Here is a 10,333-nt window from a genome sequence, read left to right as displayed (position 1 = left end):
ATCTTAAAAATTAGTGACTAAAATTTACAAAGTTTTCGAAAATCTGAACGAGAAAGAATATTTAGAAATGTCTATTGGTCATCCAGCCTCCACCGAACGAATTTTTTTCGTAATTATTTATTTGATAAAAAAGCTTTCCAACAAAATATTTCAATATGTGAGAGGTATAATTTTAATAATTTTGGTAGAAAAGTTTTCTTTCAAACAAATATCACATAAAAGAAAACAATTTAATTTTTCAATATAACTGAAATAGAACAAAACAATTAAATAAATGAATTTAAGTATAATTAAATTATAATAACATATTTATAAACTTAAGCTGCGATTGTATATATTGTAAAATACGAGATATTCAAAATTCTGTACTGTGAAACATAAGTAAAATATCAATTCTTGTTTATAAAACGAACGTTTAATTAAGTCAATGAAAAGTTTTTAGGTATCTTCAATAAAAATGAATATAATATTTAAAAAAATAATAATTTACAGATATACTTTTATTTAGTTTTTATTAGTACGACTATTTATTACCAAATATTACATTTTTCATTATGATATTTATTACAAGTTTCCCATTTCTGAGAGTACACCTATGGCCCTTTCAGTAACCACAGATGGGTAGCATAATGTGCAGTAATGTAGTATTAGAATAATTTTACAAATACTCACTTTATGTAATCCTCTAATCAGATCAACATGCTTTGTATGATTGTACATTCTGACGAGGAATAACAGTGTCTTTGAATCCTCTAAAGGTGGAATAGAAATTAATGGAGTTCTCTAAAATATGCAACTATCGAAAAAAAATTATATTAAGATTAAATATGTAATGGTTTTTTTCAACGTAAAAACAGAATGATGACAATTATATATTTTAGCAATAATACTGTGCTTTTTGAGACATTTTGTTCGCTTATAGACACTGATGTTTCTACTTTGAAATATATAACTATGCATATATTAATATATAATTTCAGTCAGTAATAATCCATAACAAAATACAGTAATGTCCAAAAAACAAAACATAATATTGACAATCTAATTTATTAAAGATGAAGCATAATTCCTAAATTATTATTATTTATTTATTTTCTTAATGTGTACGTTGCAATCTATTCAACTAACGAACAATAAGCAACTCCCAACAGCCCAATAAGGTAATGGTTATAACTATGACATGTAAAAGTGGTACAAGACTATAGTTTTGTACAGGCTAATTTTGACCATTCTTGAGATGTATTGTTAATTGTACCCCAACCACCAAAGTATACTGGTATCGACTGTCTAGTATTCAAATCCGTATAAAAGTAACTAGCTTTTACTAGGATTAGTACTGAATTCTATTAAAGCTTCTAAAATTGCAAAAAGGATAATACCTTACCAAATAGAAAAATTATTAATTATTTTCCTGTAAAAGTCTGCCGTTTTCCAGTTTATGCCTCCTCCAACTAAGTTACTTGTTTTTTGAATAATTTACCTGTTAGCTTTAAATATGGAATTTATTTCAACCATTTTATACAGTCAATCGTTAAGTATATTAAGGATACATATATATCATGAGAAGTATTAAAACAGGTAAACACGAAATTTTATAACAGTTCTATTCGTTTGGGAATAGAGGGTTATTTTAATTACTTTAATGAAAGCATAATATTTGACTAATATGTAAAAAACATTTAACTTTATAACAATAAAAAGTTAAAAGATATTTTTACTAATAAAATTAAAAAATTTTACTCATCTAAACAAAATAAATTTTCATTTTATTATTAGTTTAAATTATTTATTAAAAAGTTTAAATTCACCTTATGCAGTAGATATCTTTTTATCTTCCAAAATTCCATTCAAAATAAATTCAATTTATATGCTGGAGTTCAAATTCGTTTAACTATTAAATGGGATGCACACATGAAATTGGACGGCTAAATTTGCTCATTTTTGGAAATTCTTGCGATAATTCCATTAATAGAATACTAATGGGTAAAGTACGGCACATCGGTAATAGCAGCATAAAAATATATTACTTAAATACTTTAATAAAAATTTCTTATGGTGAATAGCATTTACATCCATTACATTTTATACTCTGCATATATGGAGAAAATAGATTACACCGGTATCCACGATCTAGAATTCAAATCCCTATAAGAGTAACTGCCTTTACTAGGATAGGCTACAAACTTACCCTCTCGCTCACCCTCAATCTCTCTCACTCTTTTTATTTTTTTCTGTTTAGCCTGGAACAACCGCAAGGTATTACTTTGGAGGATTAATGGGTATGATATGTATGAATGTAATAAAAGAATTACTTTTTAAAAAAGACCACAAATTTATGAAAATTGTGGTATTTATAAAATTTCCAACATTTATATTCGAAAAACAAATATATAATTTAAAATGAGGTTGATGAAAAACATTTCTGCATTTAAAAAGGACAATTGTAAATTATCAGCTGTAGCTATTGCTCATTTGAGTCACAAGCTCATAATTTTTCAGATGAGTTTGAAGTTTAATGATTTACTTTATTTTGTTGGTAAAATTTGAGGATAATCGTTTTTTACTTCCCAGTCGTTATCTATTAACAATTAACCTATATAATTGCAAACTGCTGAATGCACACTTTCTCCAAAACGTATGTTTTCTTATTTCAGGTGAACTTTTAAAAATGATTTCCAAGTGATCGGCCGTTTTTGCGTATTAGTTATTCAGATTGCGAATCATTATAGAAAAAATATTTAAATTATAATTACATAAATAAATATTGTGTATGTTTTGAAAAGCTTAGTAACAAATGATTGTAATATTTATTTTAACCGTTATTGTTCATTGAATGGATTTATTAAAAAAGAAAAACAATTTAATATTTTGCTTCAGAGTGAGCAATGTATAATAAATAAGTGCAGGAAGAAAATGCTCTCTTTAGGGGAACGATTTTCAGTGTAGTCAGAGTGTATTTTTGTGGGCTGTTGTAGTATTTTTTAGTTACGTTTTCACAGTATTTATTTAAAATAATTTTTCCTTTCAAATAATATTTCTGCCCCATCGTAATAACGATTACATTTAATGCTAATCTAGTTAATTTTGCATCTTATTAAAACTAACATAATTTGTTTTAATTTTTAAACATTACTGTCCCTAAATGAAATAGTTATTGCGTGAAATGACCAATAAGCTTAAATCTGATATCCAAAAATATCGAAATTTGGTGAGAACAATACATACTTTTAGTTATTAAATATTTAATGTAAACTCTTTTCAGGGTTGTTTTTGTTCGATTTACATAAATGTAAATCATGGTTACCTAAAAAGTAGTTATAAACAGAACGTTTTGTTTGTTTTCTTGAAGGAGAATTTAAATAATTAAATAAAATTTTATTGATTAACTGAAAATTTATTTGGGATCAAAGTATACTACCCTTGATTTTTCTACCATTATTTAGTTGCGAGTTACGAACTATCAAACACATTATAAAAGATAATGTTTCAAGTTTCAGTACGATTAGCTTATGCAAATCATTTCTCTAAATTAAATTAATATGATAAATGTTCCTTCTAAAGAGGACTATTCTTGGTATTACGATGTAAACTTAATCTAAAAATAATCTTACATAATATCTGACTTAATCTTACGACATAAACTGGTGAAATGGATATCCATATCTTATTAAAAATAGACATATACTTTCTTCTATATGAATTTGGATCCAAATGGAACATCTTAAATAGTTAATAGAATCTATTAGTTCAATTAATTTTTGTATTATCCGATTAACCAAACAGCGTATTATAATCATACTTAATGTAATAACCGAAATAACGTAATCCACAAGTTTAATATTTGCTTAGAAATTCGGGTTTGTTATCTACTATTTGATATTTATTTCTTTAGAATACAGTAACTAGTGGATGAAACTCCATCGATACATTTTATATAGTGCAGAAAGTTATACCAAAAGTTTCAATAATAAAATACACATTAAATATCACTTTAATTTTATTTATTTATGTAAAATTCGTCAGGAGATTTTATATTAATTAATATAAAAGTAACAGTGGACCGATTAAATAGCTGAAGGCTAAAAATAACAGATAACTCGAAATATAAAAATTTTACTATACAGTAACTTTGCTCAATGTACATTTATCAAATCAATAAGAAATTGAGGCATCATGTTAATTTTATAAGAACATTCTATTAATAGACTGTTAGTTATAAATAATAAATTGTGATAGAAGGACGATTGTAAACCTCATCGTAATAAGTTAATGAATATTGATTTTCCCGATTGATGGAACACGGTACATTTTCTTCTATTGTATTAATTTGTGCAGTTAGAAACAAGGATTATTTTACATTTTAAATCAAAGCATTCATCAGAAATTTTTGGAAAATATGAAAGGAGGAGGGTGTAATTTGAAATATTTCTATTATTATTTGTTTTATTATATTTTTTTTTAACTGAATTTTTACGGGCATCGACTGCTAAGGTCATTAGCCCACGTCACATTCTTTAAAAGAAATTATTATCTCCATCAGGATCGTCATATGTAAGGGTGTAAAGGGCCCTTACATTTTATTTAAAAACACAAACTTCACAATAAACATTAAAACATAAAAGACAAGGACAATCAGAAAAACTTACGGGGTGAAAAGGGCCCCAATATTAAAATTTGAGATAGGTTCTCAAAAGACCATGATATTAAAATTAAAATTAAACTTATCAATACCATATCTTTCTTTCTTTCTTCTACGAAGTCTCATTTATAGTTTCTTTAAGCACCCTCGGGGCGACCAGAACCGCCGTTGAGCAGTATATCAGTCGTGCCAGGGTGCCGTGGCAGTTGAATCCTTCTTATATCAGGCCATAGGCATGCACGGCGTACACCCATAGCCTCGCGCCCTCAATCCACCCTTGAGGGTCCCCCATGCCATCGTCGGACACACACCGACTCACTGCTCTTGAATGCAGGTGAGCCAAAATAGCCTAGGCAAGAGGGCTACCTCCCGTCACTATACGTGCCACGCTTCGAGACTCCCTTATATGTATATATAAAACTACCGCTTAGAGTATCTTTTACCACAGCTTTAAACTTCCATTTTATAGACTTTTAAGAAATCCACTGGTGTGTAAAAATGCAACTATATTTTCTTCATTTCCATTATCCAGATCAGCACTAATATTATTTGTAAGACGGAACCTCTTTCTGATGTCCTCATATATGGTACACTCTTCTATTAGATGCTTGATTGTCAGAGTTTTATTACAAACACCGCACATTGGTCTCACTTCGCCGGTTAACAAATATAAATTTGTTAATCGCGTGTGACCGATTCTAAGTCTGGTCACCGCTACTTGTTCACGGCGAATCAACTTAAAGTCGCTTTTCCATTTATAAGGAGAAGTTTTAACTGAGATTAATTTTGTATTTAAACTCCTCCATTCAGCGTTCCAGTTGTTTCATACTATGTTTGTTAGACGGTTTTTAACATCTGCCACTTTTACAGGAAATGCATCAAAGTCATCGCAGACTGTTGCCTTTCTGACAGCTTCGACTGCGATTTCATTACTTGTAATACCAGCATGCCCTGGAGTCAATACAAATACGCATCGTTGTCCTCGTTGTTTTAGTACGTATAAAATGGACAGGATGTTTGCAATTAGGACATCCTTAATGTTCTTGTTCCGAATTGCGACGAGTGCACTTAATGAATCGGAACATATTAGCACTCTCTCTTCGCAATAGTGTTCAGTGTAGCGAAGAGCTTGCTGAATTGCAGTGAGTTCTGCCGTGTAGACACTGGCCACATCTGGCAGTCTCCAAAAGTGGGCTTCTTCATTTACATATATCGAGCATCCAACACCATGTTCGGTTTTAGAACCGTCAGTATAAATTCTAATATGTTCTTCGTAACTACTGACGGTTGCCAAAAATTCCTGCTGTATGATCACTGCTGGTTTTTTTTTATTTCTCCTTGAGAGAGATCCAAACTTGTATTTACCGCTGGCAAGAGCCATGACGGTATTTCTCTAGAAGAAATTGCTAGTGTCTCTGGTATAGCAATTTCATATTTTCTTCTTAATTCGTGGTACCTAATTCCGGCTGGTCTGGAATAGTTAGCACGACGTTCATATACTGCGGCCATAGGATGATTCGTAAACAATTTATTATTTATATGAGCAGGGAAAGCCCATACATTTGCTGCAAAAGGATCTTAACAAAAGGATCTCTCATCTATAATGTAGTGGCATTATTCCGTCATATACGATATACGTTATACGTTATAATACGATATTCATATACGATGTTCATATACTGCAGCCATAGGATGATTCGTAAACAATTTATTATTTATATGAGCAGGGAAAGCCCATACATTTGCTACAAAAGGATCTTAACAAAAGGATCTCTCATCTATAATGTAGTGGCATTATTCCGTCTTCAGACATCAGACTAGCCGCCGGACTTGTGCGGAAAGCGCCTGTTGCATATCTTATTCCGCTATTATGAACTACGTCTAACTTTCTTCAGTGCGACTTTCTAGCGGATGAATACACGATACATCCGTAGTCTAGTTTAGATTGAACCAATGCTTTATACAATCTCAATAATGTCCCTTTGTCTGAGCCCCAATTTAAATTCGATAAACGTTTTATAATGTTTAGGGCTCTTTTGCATCTATGACTCAAGTCCTGTATATGTAATCCCCATGTAAGGGATTTATCCAATACTAGTCCTAAATATCTTACGCTATTGTTATATTGTATTGGATTATCGTCAATTGTCAACGCAGGACTTTGATGAGGAATTCTCCTCCTACAAAAGTGTACACAGCACGTTTTCTCTGGTGAGAATTGGAATCCGTTATTCCTTGCAACTTCATTTAGAGCATTGATCGCTCGTTGCAATTTGTACCTCACCATAGCAGTCTTGTTGCTGGCATACACAATTGCCAGATCATCAACATAGACGCTTATGCTGATTTCTACTGGAATGGCTAGTATCAATTTATTACTGGCAATGGTAAACAAGGTACCGCTCAACGGCGAACCCTGCGGTATGCCATTTTCCAAGATTCTTTCACATGAATATTCATTGTTGACGCGTACTTGGAAGGTACGGTCATTCATGCAGTTGCTGAGCAGTATAGGCAGATTGCCACGAATGCCCCATTCATGTATCTGGAGCATTATACCATGACGCCAGGTCATATCGAAAGCCTTCTGAAGATCAAAGAAGACTCCGACACAATGTTTCCTTTTAATAAAGCTGTTATATATAATGTCCTCTAAGCTGATCATTTGATCAGTGGTAGAATGGTATCGCCGAAAACCTCCTTGATACGGTGATATCAGGTTTTCTTTATTTAAAACCCAGACGAGTCGATTATTACAATACTAACAACATGAGCTTTTTTCCACTGCTGCGGGTACGTTCCATCCCGCCATATTTTATTATAAAGTTCTAATAATCTGCGTTTTGCAGTGGTATTCAGCTGCCTGATCATATTATAATGGATTTCATCCGGACCAGCAGCTGTGTTACCTGCATTTTCCAACGCTTTCGCGAATTCTTCCATTTTAAGTGGTACATTATATGAGTAATTATACTCAGTTCTAAAATTTAATAGACCTTCGAGTTCTTCTTTTTTGGTTCGAAAACCTTCCTCGTAGTTGGCCGTTCTGCTGGCCTTTTCGAAGTGATTGGATAACAGCTCTGCAATTTCATATGGAGTGTCTTTTATTTCATCTTCATCTTGAAGGCTAGTTCTGGGAGCAAAATCATTACGCCCACAAATCGCCTTCACTTTCCTCCAAACATCTGATGCAGTAGTAGTTTTGTCGATGGATGACACGTATTGCTGCCAGGATCGTTTTTTCGAGTCTATCATAAGACGTTTTGCATACGCCGTGTATTTCTTAAAGGCAACAAAATTTTCTATGCTAGGAAGCTACTTAAAGGCGTTATACGCCCTTTTCTTTCTTTTTATAGCTTCACTTATTTCATCGTTCCACCATGGACCGGGTTTTTTCGTAAGTTTCCCAGATGTTTTGGAAATATATCTCGATGCCGACTCAATTATTGCATTTGCTATGGCGTCGACATCGTCTCCGTTAACTCCAGTTGTTTCCAGGAGTATCGTTCTATCTGTGAGGCTCGTCCAGTCTGCCTTTTCAAATAACCATCTTTTAGGGATGGGATATATTGTTCGTGTAACATCTGTTACAATTTGCACCAGGAAACGATCGCTTCCATGCACATCGTCTATGACATGGAAGCTGTACCTCGGTGCTATCGATCCGCTTATAAGTGCAAGATCTATACAGGACGTCGATCCATCTCTGGCATTGAAAAAGGTTCCTGATCCGTCGTTTAAATTAATAAGTTCTGAATTCATCAGGAACCCTTCCAGTTCTCTTCCACGGGGATCTACTCGATCTGATCCCCAAAGAGAATTATGAGCATTAAAGTCACCTACCAGTAAAACAGGTGGGGGAAGCTCGGAAATTAGTCTTGCTATGTCATCCTTATTCCAATCAAAATACGGCAAGTATATGCCGCAGACAGTGACCTGGAGCGGACGCTTCATTCTAACGGCGACCGCTTGTAGGTTTGTGTTTAGAACAACCGCTTCGGTGGTAGCTCTAGTCAATGTTAATATAGCTACTCCACCTCTAACTCTTACATTTGGCGGTTGATCTCGCCGAAATATATCGAATCCTTTTAATTTAAAATTTTCATTTCGGCGGAAATGCGTTTCTTGCAGACATATACAAATCGGGTCTACGTCATGTACCAAGCGTTGGAACATCAATGGATGTTTGAAAAACATCCATTGATGTTCCATTGTACAATCGACTCGCTAATTTTTAATTAAATTATTGTCTGGGTTTTCCTTTCGGCCATCCTTTATTTCTTTTCTTCTCCATCCTACGAACAGCATCGTGTTCGTGGAGAAGGTCGTCGCCTGTAAGGCTTCCGGTCTCCGTATCGGAGACCACCGAAGCCGCCGACGACGACGGGCATGGATCGGCGCCGGTTTCAGGCGCCGATTGAGAGGCGGCAACCTGGCCGCTCCCCAACACGGGGGTCGCACCGGTCACCGCCTGTGGGAGGGGGGACACTCGCCCCCCTGTGTGATTTTTTGTGGCCTCTGAGGCTTAGAGGCCACTTCAGTTATAGGAGGCTTGGGAGCCCCCATAATAGTTTCTGTAGGTATCACGTTTTCGTTGTCATCAAGAATCTCACTGAGTCGGACTTGGCATTCTGCTTTGGCGTCCGTTTCTCAGGAGCAGCTTTCGGTGTTTTATCTTCGGGAGGAGGCTGTACTAATATCTTTGGCTTTATAGGATCTTTACTATTGAAAGGTTTCATTTTATTGTCAATAATTCTTTCGATCATATTAGCCAAGGTCGGAGCAAGTTTACTGATGAGTTGACCTTCATCGACAGCAACTGGAGCAGGGACAGGAGCGGCAGCCGCAGCCTGAGCGTAAGTTGTTGTTGCTCAGGCTTACGGGCGTTAATTATCTTCTTTGCATCGAAGTAGCTGACCTTTTGCAGGGTTTTTACTTCCTGCACAGCTACTCCATCTTTGTAGACAGGACAATTCCTTGATCTACAAGAATGCGCTCCTTTGCAATTGATAAATGTAGGAGGCTCTTTACACGGCTCTCCCTCATGCACCTCTTCACCGCACACGCATATTTGCGGTCTTTCACATCTAAGAGCGGTGTGGCCAAAGCGTTGGCACTTAAAGCACCTCATTGGCTGTTTCTCCATTGAGTTTCTACGGAATCACAACTGTTTTGAAATAATTGTATAAAAAATTTCAACACTACTTAATCTTGAAATTTTTAAACAAAATTCAAGAATATAATGTTAACTGATACTGTATGTACCTACAGGAAAAGGATTTTCCATTTACTCATAAGTAACGGTTCTCGATATTTCTGTTCTGCTCCGTGCTCTATAGGCTTTTAATGCATCAGATGATATTAGTACTGAACGAACGCTGTGCATCCACGAACGGTTGAAGAAATCCAAGTGTATTCTTTGTACCCTTCTGGTTTGAAGGGTATGATTGGTTGAAATATTTTTCCCCCTTGTTTTTAATCTCGACCTTGAGACTAAGAACCTGTCCCAAGGGAGACTAAACTAATTATTCATCACTTCTGCAAACCCTGTTCGGATGGTTTTAATCAACATTACCCCGCCTATTCTGTCTGCAGCAGTGTCATAATGATGTTCTCTGATGTATACACGCCGAATTCTCTTCGGCGTGCTTTACTATACTGCAGGAACCGATCGCATATGAACATTGCTTATTC

Source organism: Lycorma delicatula, chromosome 1, assembly GCF_047948215.1.
Source record: "Lycorma delicatula isolate Av1 chromosome 1, ASM4794821v1, whole genome shotgun sequence".
Taxonomy (NCBI): domain Eukaryota; kingdom Metazoa; phylum Arthropoda; class Insecta; order Hemiptera; family Fulgoridae; genus Lycorma; species Lycorma delicatula.
This window is presented reverse-complemented; position numbering follows the sequence as displayed.